Source organism: Neopelma chrysocephalum, unplaced genomic scaffold (genome assembly GCF_003984885.1).
Source record: "Neopelma chrysocephalum unplaced genomic scaffold, ASM398488v2 Primary Assembly neopelma1_45, whole genome shotgun sequence".
NCBI classification, from domain to species: domain Eukaryota; kingdom Metazoa; phylum Chordata; class Aves; order Passeriformes; family Pipridae; genus Neopelma; species Neopelma chrysocephalum.
In genome coordinates, this window is record NW_020897704.1 from 6,360,409 (window position 1) to 6,374,630 (window position 14,222).

Here is a 14,222-nt window from a genome sequence, read left to right on the forward strand (position 1 = left end):
TTTTTTAAGTTTCCACTTAAATTTAAATGTCAAAAATTTACTACTCTATAAGAATGGTTGAGATAGGAAGTGAAAACTAATAATGCATTCAAAAGTAGTATTAAAATTTGGGTGAAGAAAATCTAATCACAGATTTGCTTTTCTTTAGACAACTTGCTTTTGAGAGGAGGCAAAAACACCAGCCTAGAGATCCACCTGTCTGTTCCCAATTTCTATTTTGTCCCTTTCCCCTTCTCTTCCCTTTCCCTTTTTTACTCTCTTTTAGTTATACAGATTCTCAACAATACTAAACTTTGTTTGACTACTACAGAAAATCCTATCTGGATTTCATTGGATTCTCTATTAGTTACCTAACCAGGCATTATTAATACAGGCATTTTGTCATTTTTTTTTCTCCTACTCTCTTATGTATTTTATACCAGCCAGCAACCAAGCCCCACACAGCCACTCTCTCACTCCCCCACCAGTGAGATTGGGGAGAGAATCAGAAGGGTAAAAGCTGGAAAACTCATGGGTTGAGATAAAGACAGTTTAATAGGGAAGGAAAAAGCCATGAACACAAGCAAAGCAAGGCAAACACCGTCTCTCAGAACGTTTCGCCCTTTTCTCCTTCTTCCTCCAGCTTTATATACCGATCATGATCCCATATGGTGTGGAATATCCCTTAGGTCAGTTTGGGTCATCTGTCCTGGCTGTACCTACTCACAGCCTCCCATGCACCTCCAACTTCCTTGCCAGTGTGGCAGTATGAAAGGCAGAAAAGGCCCTGGCTCTGTGTAAGCCCTGCTCAGCAATAACAAAAACATCTCTATATTATCAAATCAGTGTTCAGCACAAATTCAAAACATATCCCAAATTCTATCAGTGCTTTATTTTTCTCCCAAATTATACAGCAATTTTCTCTTTGCAATGCTTTTCATTACGACTCTTCACTACCATAAGTATATTTTATTGATATTGTTGCTTTGCAAGGAAAGGTACCTTCTATACTTCACCAAATCTGTATACTGCACATTTAATTTTTTTGCCAAACACAGAATTGAAGCATTGCCAGCTGTGGGAAAAAAATCCACAAAGGCAGCAGCAGCAGCAAATATATGAGATGGATACATGAGATATATGAAGAAGGTGGATATTATTTTCTTTTCGATGCTTCCTACAGCATTTAAAAAACAGAGAATTGAAAGACAGTCATCCATCACATTGCATGAAAGAGCTATCAGAGGGTATATGGAGAAAGAAGGATCATGCTGATAATGGGAAAACAGCAGTCAACAGTTGAGATTTATAACCATGACCTACAATGAGCTGCATAGATGCTGGCTTTTCTGCCTCTCTGAAAACTCATATATCTGTAATGTCGTTTCCATCTAATTTTAGAGATTCAGCTGCTCATGGCTTGTTGCAGGATTAACCCTTGTATTTGGAGTGGAAAGAGCTTAGCAGTAGAGAAGACGAAAGGAAGGTGAGACAAGGGTCTAATTTGGTACTGGTGAGCAATTTTAACAGTTATTGTGAATAAGACTCATTAGCAAATTTCAAGACAGAAAACATATAGAGAGGTATAAAACATAAACCCTTATGGAATTACTGAATTGCTATCTAGTTACAGAATGAGGCAATAAATCTTCTATAGTACTGCCTATTTTAAGAGACAAAAATTTTTGTTTTTAAAGAACTAAAATTAAAAACTATTGATTTTCAAAAAAAAAAAAAAGAAAATATAAATGAACTGAACAAACAACATATTGTAATGCTGAAGTTGTGTCCCTGGTAAATCACTGAACAAAATATTGAAAGAAAACAAACATGAGATCACTGACACACGCATAAATTTATTTGATGGCGTTATAGACATTTCAGCATGCATGTGAAGAAAGTAGTCATGTCTTCTCTCTGCACAGGGCAGATGAGCTAAAGGAAGCTTCTGTCTGCACTGTCACATGGAATATTGCCATTTCAGTACCATAACAGATGCAACTGTTCACTGACCTTGAAATGTGGGACACTCTCTTAGATATAGAATGCTGAAGGAAACAGGTAAGCATGCCTGACTTCATGTCATGTTGATCTCCAAATTAGTTGAGCCAGAGCATGTAAACCCATTCTCCAACCAGAATAGCTGTTGTACTCCTATCTCAGCTGTGGCAGGTGAAGAGCAAGAAGAGATGAATCTGTAAATTCAGGAGAAACCAAAGCAATTGTGAACCTTTATTAAATAGTAGGAGACTGTGGATAAAGTGTTGGAGGTCAGAGACAGTGAACAAATTTTTAATGTGTATTAGGTTTTGACTGCTAGAAGAGATCATTTTTTGGTCATGATGCTGGTGTTCTAAAGCCCAGAAGAAATCTGATGTGGTAGGATAAACTGTTCTGTATCTGCTCCCACACAAGATAAGATATTATTCCATCTTTAAAACAGGCAACTAAAAACTTCCTGGCAGATAGACTGGATCTCTAATGGCTTTTTAGATTCTTGAGGAGCTCTGATGTTGGAAGGAAAAGAATCTTGATTGATCAAAACTTTAAAAAAAATGCTGCAGGAAACAGTTTTATTTGAGCTCAGAGTAAACTTGAGCTGATCTTTTGAGTTTATTTTTTCACTTCTAACCACTCCAATTTGTATATCTTCGTATCAATGACAACAATTCTGAAGTTCTTCTTAGTTGAATAAAAATAACAAATTCTGATTAACAGAATTAAACAAGTTTAATTAAAGATAAGTTTAATTTAAACATAAGTGCTTTATGAATGAATGAGTTCATCTTGGAGGTCCCATTATAAAAAACATGTATTGAATTAAATGTTCATTACATTGGTCATTCTTCACAATTAAGTTCCTTCTAACCTGATAATCTATAGACTGGTCTCACAAAGAAACAGATAAATGTGATCAGATTAGAAAATTCTGTCATTTCAGTTTCTCTCGTGAATATTGTGGTCCTGTGCTGTGTGTCTGTGTTACACAGAAATTCAGAATTGATAATCAGATAGCATTTTTGGTGGTTTAAAAAGCTTATTATTAGGATTCATGTATAAACCACTTTTCTAGGTGATTTAAATGTTCCTGATTCATCCAACAAGTCAAAGAATTCAGTGAGAAACTTGCATCCAGTCACTTGATGATATCTTGAAGTATAACATGCCATGTCACTCTCAGAGTGGAACTTTCACTCTTTAAAATAGCTATGTCATATCACAATGGACTATACACAATTGGTGTGGTCTGGCTTTCTCAGGTACTTGGAGTGATAAAGGTCCTTTTCTCAACTTTGCTTTTTCTGATATTTAGGTCAGAATGTTTCCATGATATATGTGAAAGTATAAATATTTATTGCAATTCTACTGCTAACCAAGTTACCACCTCTGGTCAATGGAAAGAAGTAGGTACTCCTACTACTAAATTCCATTTATTAAAATGGAATTCTAGATGACTAGGCACATCTAGCTTTCTATGCCTAAAATAACTTCTAAAATTGGTGAGATAGAATCCAATACTTTGATCCTGTGTTGATTATCACTGGTGATGTGGAAAAAAACCCTGATTTCAGCTTCAAAGTTAGTGGCTGGAATACCTTACTTAAAGAGGCAGGATTCAACCTCATTTATCTGGAAAACAACAACAAAAACAAAAGTCCCAAATCCCAGGCATCTCACAATCTTCTAAGGGCATTGAGACAAAAATCAGGAAGAAAGAAGAAAGCCATATTTGTGTTTTAAAAGGAATAATTGGTTGATGTTGGTTGCTGCTCCAGGAGGTTCATTGATGCCCTCTGCACAGTTATAGCCATAAACATATGTGCTTATCATGGACTAGTGGTCACTAGTGGTGTCCCCCAGGGATCAGTGTTGGGCCCAGTTCTATTTAATATCTTTATTGATGATTTAGATGAGGGAATTGAGTCCATCATCAACAAATTTGCAGATGACACCAAGTTGTGGGGGGGTGTCGATCTGCTGGAAGGCAGGAGGGCTCTGCAGAGGGACCTGAACAGGCTGGAGAGTTGGGCTGATTCCAATGAGATGAGGTTCAACAAGGTCAAGTGCCAGGTCCTGCACTTTGACCACAACAACCCCCTGCAGTGCCACAGGCTGGGCACAGAGTGGCTGGAGAGCAGCCAGGCAGAAAGGGACCTGGGAGTTTGGATTGACAGGAAGCTGAACATGAGCCAGCAGTGTGCCCAGAAGGCCAATGGCATCCTGGCCTGGATCAGGAGCAGTGTGGCCAACAGGTCCAGGGAAGTGATTCTTCCCCTGTACTCAGCACTGGTGAGGCCATATCAGTTCTGTGTCCCTCAGTTCAGGAAGGACACTGAGATGCTGGAGCAGGTCCAGAGAAGAGCAACAAGGCTGGTAAAGGGACTGGAGTACAAGTCCTATGAGGAAAGGCTGAGGGAGTTGGGGTTGTTTAGCCTGGAGGAGGCTCAAGGGAGACCTCATCACTCTCTGCAACTCCCTGAAGGGAGGTTGTAGCCAGGTGGGTGTCAGTCTCTTCTCCCAGGCAGCTCTCAGTAAGACAAGAGGGCATGGTCTTAAGCTGTGCCAGGGGAGGTTTAGGTCGGATATTAGGAAGAAATTCTTCACAGAGAGGGTAATCAGGCATTGGAATGGGCTGCCCAGGGAAGTGGTGGATCCTCCATCCCTGGAGGTTTTTAAGATAAGACTGGATGTGGCACTTCGTGCCATGGTCTAGTAACCACGGTGGTAGTGGATCGAGGGTTGGACTAGATAATCTCAGAGGTCCCTTCCAACCCGATTGATTCTATGATTCTATGACTCTATGACTAACTATAAAAAAACTTCTGCTTAGTGCATGGAGGCTTTCTTCAATCTCATTTTCTTCTTTATTTTCTTTTCTTTTTTCTTCTTTTTTTTTTCTGTTGACTCAACTGCCTTCTTGAATCTGTGTACAGAAAGTGGAAAGCTAACTGTGAAGCTGGTATCTACTTTGGAGATCATACAAGTAACAAGGATAAATTACAGGTCTATTATCTAGGTTTGAACACTGAATTTCAACATTTTTAAAGTGTATGTTGATTTAGTAAGTCTGTAGTCAACTTATTATGGAAAATATTGAAAAACATGAGCAAGCAAACGTAGTTCATATTCTACTTTTCCACTAAATAAATATGAAAAGGAAGTTACGGATTTCAAATACTTTAATAAAACCAAAGATTTGTACTTTAATAAAACCAAAGATTTTCAAAACAAGAGTTTTGTGAAAGCCACATGTAATATAGAATAAAAAAAAAAATAAATTATAAACCATAAGACAGAAACATCAGGAAAAAATATCTAGAGAGTTGATAATCTGTTTCTGAATCATTAAAACTTAGTAGTAGCTTCGTAAGTTAGTGGAGTCTTGATTAAATACAAACTAAAACTTTACAGGTCTCTCTTCAGACTTTGGATGTCTAGTATAACAGAACTGCAAAAGCAAAAGGCTGGAATGAAATGTTAATGAAGCATAACTTAATTGCACTTTGTCTGTTGTTAGTATTTCCATACATCAAGAAAACTTCAAAAACCTCACTGAAATTATGGACGAATCAATTCATATACTGAATAGGTCAGTAGTTGTTATTCAAATAATAATGTGTCTATTTTATTATTTTCTAAAGTTATTTTCCATCCCCAAATGGATTAAATCAATGTAGTTCCTTACGATGAAATAAAATCAGAGTGGTCTTAAAGCACTCTCACTCTAAATGGCTCATATATGAAATGAGAAAATTATCACTAAATCATCTTGACATTTCTTTCTAAAGATATTTAAATCCATCTAGTGTTTTATTTTCCAATCTTGAACATTTTTATATACAATGAATCGTGGATAAATATTTTCAGAGTTATAAAACTTCAGATTAATAGGTTGTCTTTTCCCGCGGGTTTGTTTTCTGTCCTATCCTTCTTGAGAAGACATTCCAGAATAATTTTACCTCTATTTTGGTTTTATTATGTACTGTATTAATGAGAAAACTGGCTGAATGTCAGACCACAAAAAAAGATTTTGAAAAAAATTATCTTCTCTATGACCGGTTTCATTCAGTCTTGTTCACTTTCAAAACAGAAGTCATTGCAGGTTTTATTCAGGAGTTACTTTATAAGCACACTCGAATAGGTGTCAGTCATTGCAGTGGGGTAATGGCATACTGTCAAATACCTTAACTCCTCTCACGTTTGTATGCCACTAGAACTCACCTTAGTCCTGGGCCCCAATTCCTGGTCATCCACATACTTTGTATGTTAATATTCTGAGATTTTTCTTCCCATGACAAAAAGCTTTTATAATTCTGGGAATAATTCCATCAAAAAGATTTCCCTATAGTAAAAATGGTTTAAATCATACTATTTTTAATATTTCCATCCCATACAATTCTTCAAGATCATTCAAACAACTATTGAACACTGTAAAACTCCCAAGTAACCTCAACTTGCATTTCTCAGGTAGGCAACAGCAGAGCACTGTAGGTATAAAACTATTCTTTGGCATTTGCTGTGGAGCTGAAGGATCATACTGTTGGTGGAGATAACTTTGTCCAAGCAGATGTAAACAAATAGCACTGATGACCAAGCAGTACACAGCTGATCCCAAAGAGTATATTCTACCACACCTCTCTGTACACATTTACCAAGTTTCTTCTATATCAAGTTTCATTCGTTAATGTTGTTAAAATCCACTAATTTCAGGAAATTCCAATTTTATACCTCGGTCCACAAAAGCGGAGAGGGGAAAAGGTTTGAGTCTACCTGGAGCAAGATTAAGACACAGTTGAGGTCAGATGTTGGTAACCAAAATGATAATTCTCTCTTGTTCTCTATTAAGGAAAAGAGAGAAAGGAGGAAAATAGGAAAGTAAAAAAAAGGGGAAGGATGACTACAAAAAGTAAATAGTCACCACTGTGTGGATCCCACAGTGCCCCAAAAGTCCACTCATCTTCTGTGGTTCAGTGGGGAGACCTCTATACGAGCTTACCAAGTGAGCCTTTTTTTACGTTGGCTAAGTGATGTGCTTTGCAATAGCATTTCAGCAATCTTGCCCGAGCCTGGGGACTATGACAATGGCACGTTCACCCCATAGTCATTTTGATCACTTCATATAGGCACAGGTGTCTACGCAATGGCCGTGTGCTACCCTTAAAACCTACAGGTTGAATCATGCAATGTTACCTTATTCAGGGAAAAGGTAAATGCACAGTCTGTAGGCTGTGGTTAACCGCACATCCTGTTATTGCAATGGTCTCCTGATCACAAATTTCTGTAACAGCAAAGCAACTTGCCTTCTACTGTTCAAGCCATGGTAGAATATATGTTGCTTTACAGCAGTTAGCAGTTTAAGCAGTGTCAGAACATATATTGCTTCTTACCAGTTCTATACAAATATACAGTTTTTAAGTAGTTAACTAGATCTTCTAAGATCTCAAAATGTCTTTTCACACTGTTATACATCCTATGTGTTCAGTTCATTATATTTATATCTTATATTTGTATGAAAGAGTATTTTATATATATATAAATAAAAATGCATTTATAGATATAAGAACAAATGGTGGACCGATCTAGCTGCAAAAACTCAACTATGTGCAGATACAGGGGATCACAAAGGATTCTATGAGGCCCTGAAAACAGCATACGGGCCTACATACCAAGTCCAAAGCCCACTACTCAGTGCAGATGGTCAAACGCTTCTGACAGATCAAACCTCCATTCTGAATAGATGGTCTGAACACTTTCAGACTCTTTTCAGTACCAACCGTGTAGTACAAGACTCAGCAATTCAGTCCATCACACAACAACCGGTGAAATACGAATTGGATACTGCCCCCACTCTAGGAGAAACCCTCAAGGCCATACAGCAGGTGAAAATCGGCAAGGCAGCTGGGGTTGATGGAATCCCACCTGAAGTCTGGAAACATGGGGGCCTTGCACTCCATGCTAAATTTCATGAGCTTGTGGTGCGCTGTTGGGAACTAGGCGAACTACCTTCAGACCTTCGTGATGCAGTCATCATCACCTTGTATAAGAAGAAAGGTACTAAATCAGACTGTTCAAATTACCGTGGTATTACTCTGCTCTCCATTGCTGGCAAAATCTTGGCAAGAATACTCCTGAACAGACTAATACCCGCTATAGCAGAAGAAATTCTACCTGAAAGTCAGTGTGGCTTCAGAGCCAACAGGAGCACCACAGACATGATATTTGCTCTCAGACAACTGCAAGAGAAGTGTAGGGAACAGAACAAAGGTCTCTATGTAACCTTTGTCGACCTCACCAAGGCTTTCGATACTGTGAGCAGAAAAGGTCTTTGGCAGATTTTGGAACGTTTAGGTTGTCCCCCCAAGTTCCTTAAAATGATCATCTCACTTCATGAGGATCAGCACGGCCAAGTCAGATATGGCAACACACTTTCTGAGCCCTTTCTAATAAAGAATGGTGTGAAACAAGGCTGCGTTCTCGCTCCTACCCTATTCACAGTCTTTTTCAGTATGATGCTTCAAAGGGCCTCGGCAGACCTCGATGATCAGGACGGTATCTACATTCGATATCGTACTGATGGAAGCCTATTCAACCTAAGGCGACTGAAGGCCCATACTAAGACCCTAAACCATCTTGTCCGGGAGCTGCTCTATGCTGATGACGCCGCCCTTGTTGCCCACACAGAAGCAGCTCTGCAGCGTTTAACATCCTGCTTTGCAGAGGCTGCTGAGCTCTTTGGGCTGGAAGTCAGCTTAAAGAAGACAGAAGTTCTCCATCAGCCTGCACCTCAGGAAGTCCCCCACCGTCCCCACATCACCATCGGCCAGTCAGAACTCAATTCAGTCCAACAGTTTAATTACCTAGGCAGCCTCATCTCCTCAGATGGTAAGATTGATGGGGAGATAGACAATAGGTTAGCGAAGGCATACAGTGCTTTTGGAAAACTCCATAAACGAGTTTGGCGTAATAAACACTTGAAGAAAAGCACCAAGATCAGTGTTTACAGAGCCATAGTGCTGTCTACTCTTTTATATGGTTCCGAATCATGGGTCATCTACCGCCACCACCTGCGTCTCCTAGAACGCTTCCATCAACGCTGCCTCCGTACAATCCTTAACATCCATTGGTCAGACTATGTGACCAATACATCTGTTCTCGAACAGGCAGCAATTACGAGTATTGAGGCCATGCTCCTGAGAACGCAACTGCGTTGGGCAGGGCACATCTCTAGGATGAAGGACCACCGCCTCCCTAAGATCCTGCTCTATGGTGAACTTGCCACTGGCTGCCGCAAGAGAGGAGCTCCAAAGAAAAGATACAAGGACTCCCTGAAGCAACAACTCAGCCTCGGGCATATTGATCACCATAACTGGTCCACTCTGGCCTCTAATCGGGAGGCCTGGAGACAGACCATTTATAACGCTGCTGATGCTTTTGAGAAGGCACGCAGGATCACTCTTGAGGAGAAAAGACAACGCAGAAAGAATCGAACCTTGCAGAATATACCATCTAAGGAGTCTTTCTGCTGTGTCTTTTGCAACCGGACTTGCCTTTCTCGTATTGGCCTTTTTAGCCACCAACGCGCTTGCATGAAAAATGGGTAGAGCCCTTCCCAAATCTTCGTTCGCGAAGCCTAGCCATGATGATTGATATGTTATTGCACAATATCAGAGGTCTAGGATGTATACGTTGACTATTTCTTTTGATGCAGTATGGATTTTCTGCTCAACTCTCTGTTATCTAGCTGCCTGTAAATCACAAATCCAAATTACTATAGCTACACAGTTAACATAATTGCCCTTCACATTCTTCAGACCTATATAACATTCCTTAGTTCTTTATACACTATAGGAGCAGATAGAAAATTGCTGATGGATTTCCACAGGTCATTGTGTGCCTGGCTTGTTTTGTATTTCAAGTTTTTATTCCACGTTCCAAACTTTGATTTTGACTTTTATGATACCTTCCATTTGCATAACATCGTATTTTCATCTAGTTTTGAATGACGAACACAACCTCCAGCACTTTTCACTGTTTACCAGTAAAATGATATAGACACAATTTCATAATCTTTGGGTTTGTCTTTAAAATTCACCAATAAACCTTACTGTTTACTCTAAATTCTGCTGGATTTGTAAGTTCAAAATGTTACTTCTGCGGAATCAAATAACATTCCCTAGAAACGTGTGGAGTCATTTTCTCCACTGAGACCTCCCCTCAGAAACTGTAATTTAAATCATTATCTCCAGATTTGCCACTGGCTCCTTTTTAATGATTCATTCTTTGCAGAGATCAGAGACTTCCCACATCTTTTAAAGTTATGGGGTTATAACCAAAATTAACAATTAAAAATTTCATATATGCTTTCAAAGTTCCTCAACAGAAGCAAATAGGCTCTACATAACTCTACAGTGATAGAAAACCAATGTCACATTTCTTTCTTCTCTACTATAAAATCTGTGCAAGAAAACGAAGCATAAGGAGTTCCTGTAGCAGGTCCAATGGAGGGCAACAAAGATGATTAAGGGACTGGAGCATCTCACTTATAAGGTAACGTTGAGGGAGCTGTACCTGTTCAACCTTGAGAAGAGATGACTGAGAGAGGACCTCATCAATATATATAAATGTCTGAAGGGAGGGTGTCAAGAGGATGGAGCCAGGCTCTTGGTGGTGCCAAGCATCAGGACAAGAGGCAATGGGCAGAAACTGATGAACAGGAAGTTACACCCGAACATGAGGAAGACCTTTACTGTGCAGGTGGCTGACCACTGGCACATGTTGTCCAGAGAAGCTGAGGAGTCTCCCTCACTGGAGATGTTCAAGAACCATCTGGATGCAATTCTGTGCAATGTGCTCTAGGATGACCCTGTTTGAGCAGAGAGGTTGGACTAGATGACTCACTGTAGACCCTTCCAAACTCATGCATTCTGTGATATGATATGCCTAAAACTCATATGTTTCAGGAGATGGACATTGGATATAGTAGAAAGGTTAATACCAAGGGAAAAGTTTGCCTCGGGTGTTTGTTTCAAAACATTACAGAAGGCTTTGACTTATTACATTAGGGTAATTTTTTTTCTCATTGACTTCAGTTTTAAAATAGGAGTAGTAAAAAGCTTGAAGTGAATCAGTATTTTCCTCATAGGGACCTCACCTAACTTCTGTGGAGATCAAAAATAAGAAAAATGTTTTCCTGTGTCACCACTGCCTTGGGGGAGGGGAAGGAGATAAGAACAAATCTATTTTAATTTTTGTCCACAAAATTCATTAATTTTGTCCTTAATGTCTGTCACCAGAAGTAATCTCTGCATATCTGATATTTCTAAGACTCACTCCTTCTGCAATACATTACCTCAAACTGAGACTGTTCTTAAATGAAAGATGCTTTGGTTAAAATTTTAAAACTGTATGTTGTTTACAATGGAACACATTGCATTTTCTTTCACAGAAATTTTAGTTGTAATTATACTAGTTTGTAATTTAAAAATAAATATTTAAGTAATATTAGTCTGTATATCAAAATATAGATTTTTCAGGTTTTCAGAATAAGTGCTTTTATTCATTGCTACTTTTGTATCTCATACTCGTGACCTTCAGGACAAAAGGATTTCAAGCATTCTAGTTATTCTGTCGAAATACTCTGCAAAAATATTACTGTGCTATGTTGAAATTAATAATACATGGGGATAAGTGGGGTCCATTATCAAATGCATTGCATATTATCACAAAAGAAGTGACATGTAATGTTTTCTAGCTTTCTTACAATTACTTCTTTTTCAAATTATTTCAACTTACAACAGTCCCCTAAAATAGAACTTTCAATATTTCATTGGACATCTGCAACTGTGAGTTTTTAAAAAAGTACACTGACAGTGAATATCCAATATGACATTCAAATAAAATAAAATTCTTTTGGACAAAATATTGGCATCTTGTAAGGATGTAGGAGAAATCCACTGCTAGTATCTTGCATGAGTGAAACCAAGTTCAAGCTTTCTTTACACACAAAAGCTGACAAAAAAATGACACAATTCCTTCTTTATTGGTAGCAGTATCTGTTGTACCCATTTTGTTATTCCTTAAAGGAGCAGACACAGGATTGACATTCTCTCACTTAACCTTTAGCATAAAGGAGTTGAATGCCTAGTCTCAAGAGGTAGCCTAGATAACTAATTAAGGTTCATCCTATGTTGCGACACAATAGATTCCTCCCTAGAGTTGCTTATCTCTTGGCTTTGATGTACTAAACCAGGCAATACGAATCACAGCCACAATATAGGCTGTGATATACAAAATTTCTAGTCCCCTTCACTGGAGTTCATGCTCCTCTCCGTGCTGTAAAAACACTTACTGCATTTATTCTTGCTGCTATTCTTATTTGTATTTCTGATTTCTAATACAGAGAATAATAATAAGTATTTTAATCTTTAACATTTTATTCCTTTTTTTTTAATACAACTCTTATCAGCTTCCAAGCATTCTATTTGTTCCTAATTGCCATAAAGATAGGTTAAATAAATTTATTTATATTTTATTTTCCATTTAGCACATGAAAACATAATATTAAAAGCCAACATACAGTGCCACTCTAAATCTTGTAGTGCAGATATATATTTTTACTAAACTCCATGACTAATTTTGCCTTATAAATCAAATAGATGATGTGTTGATTTTGCATGTGAAATTTTGTAGAAAAGGGAAAATATGGGTATTTTGATCTGCTTCAAATTATTTTTAGTTACACTTTAAGAGAAAAATAATTAAAAACATGTATTGCAAGATTTCAGTTTCAAGAAAAACTAATGAAGGCCCTCTCCATATATTCCCCAGTTCCCATGAAGTTCATAGAGTGTTCTGATTTGGAAGGGATGCACAAAGATCATCAAAGTCCAACTCCTAAGACCTGTTGCTCTTGTTCTGAAGAAAACCTGGCTTACACCTAAACTCAGCAGATAACTTCATCTCTTTTTGAGGTCCAAGACCATCTGTACAGTATTCTGCAGAGTTTGTATGTAAAAACATCCTAGGGTAGAAACAGACCCTGAGAGCCAAGCTAGGTGTAATCATGTTAGAAATTCCTGGAATGGACTGCTCATACCTGCCTAATGCAGAGTTTGAACCAGGTTTCCACCTCATCTGTGTTACAGTCCTGTGGTCTTAAGCTGACTTGCCTCTGTCTTGTGTAGCTTTTCAGCTCAAATGAACTGAAATAATGTGAAGTTTGTTTAATTTCTTGCCAGAATGCTTTGACTTGTTTCTAAATGTCTCCTCCCCCTGGGGCATAGTCTTCTGGCTGCTCCCAGTTGAGCATGAGCATATCCCTGCAGCCTCCTCAGGTTGATATACCCCAGGGGGTTTTGTTTGTTTGACAGGGACCCCCTGAGTTTGCCAGATGTTTCCCATGGAGGCACTGGCAGAGCTCAAACTCCACCAGGAGTCCAGCAGCACTGGCTTAACTGGGCTTAATCCATGGAGGAACTAAAGCCTAGGGTGATGTGATCTCCTGGATTCTCACTGTGTTAAACTATAAGGTAGGCAAATATCTTCTGCAAGAATTAAAGAACTTCTGATGAACCAAAGAAGAAATTTTAAGAACTTGAATATTATGTTTAAAAAGTTGTAATGCCCGAGGAACCCAGTCTGTTTGATGCTTACACAATTAAGAAGCGATACACTGAAGTTAGAAGAACTGTGAATTTTCAGTTAGGCATCTAAAATTCTAGTTCTCACACTACTGTGCTAAATATAACCATTGGCTCTAGACATAGTTTCCTTTTTGAGCTAGGATTTTCAGATCAGAACAGTTAAATTAGGAACAGATGCAAAAAGGTGCATTTGTTTGTTCAGTGATCACTCAAACACAAATACAATAATATGGGATGTGAGGGAAGGTGCTAACTTGCTAATTGTAATTCTGGTGATGGTTTTGGCACATTCATAATTGTATAAGCAAGTAATTGACTTTGTATTGTATATTATTCCTTTTATCATCAGTACATCAGAGACAGATAAATTTTCCATCTGTCTCTATAATATTCCCAAGCGTGTCTTTAGTAGGAGAAAACATTCATGTTTTTTATTAATTTGCCTCTACTGGTTTCTAATTGCAATCCTTATCATTTTCATTTAAAACCTCATGATCCAGAGCTCAAAAATGAACAACTGAAATTTATATTTAGCAACAATTGTGTAAAATAATAAACCGGACAAAGTTCTGCTGTTGCAACTTTCATCTTTCATACTTT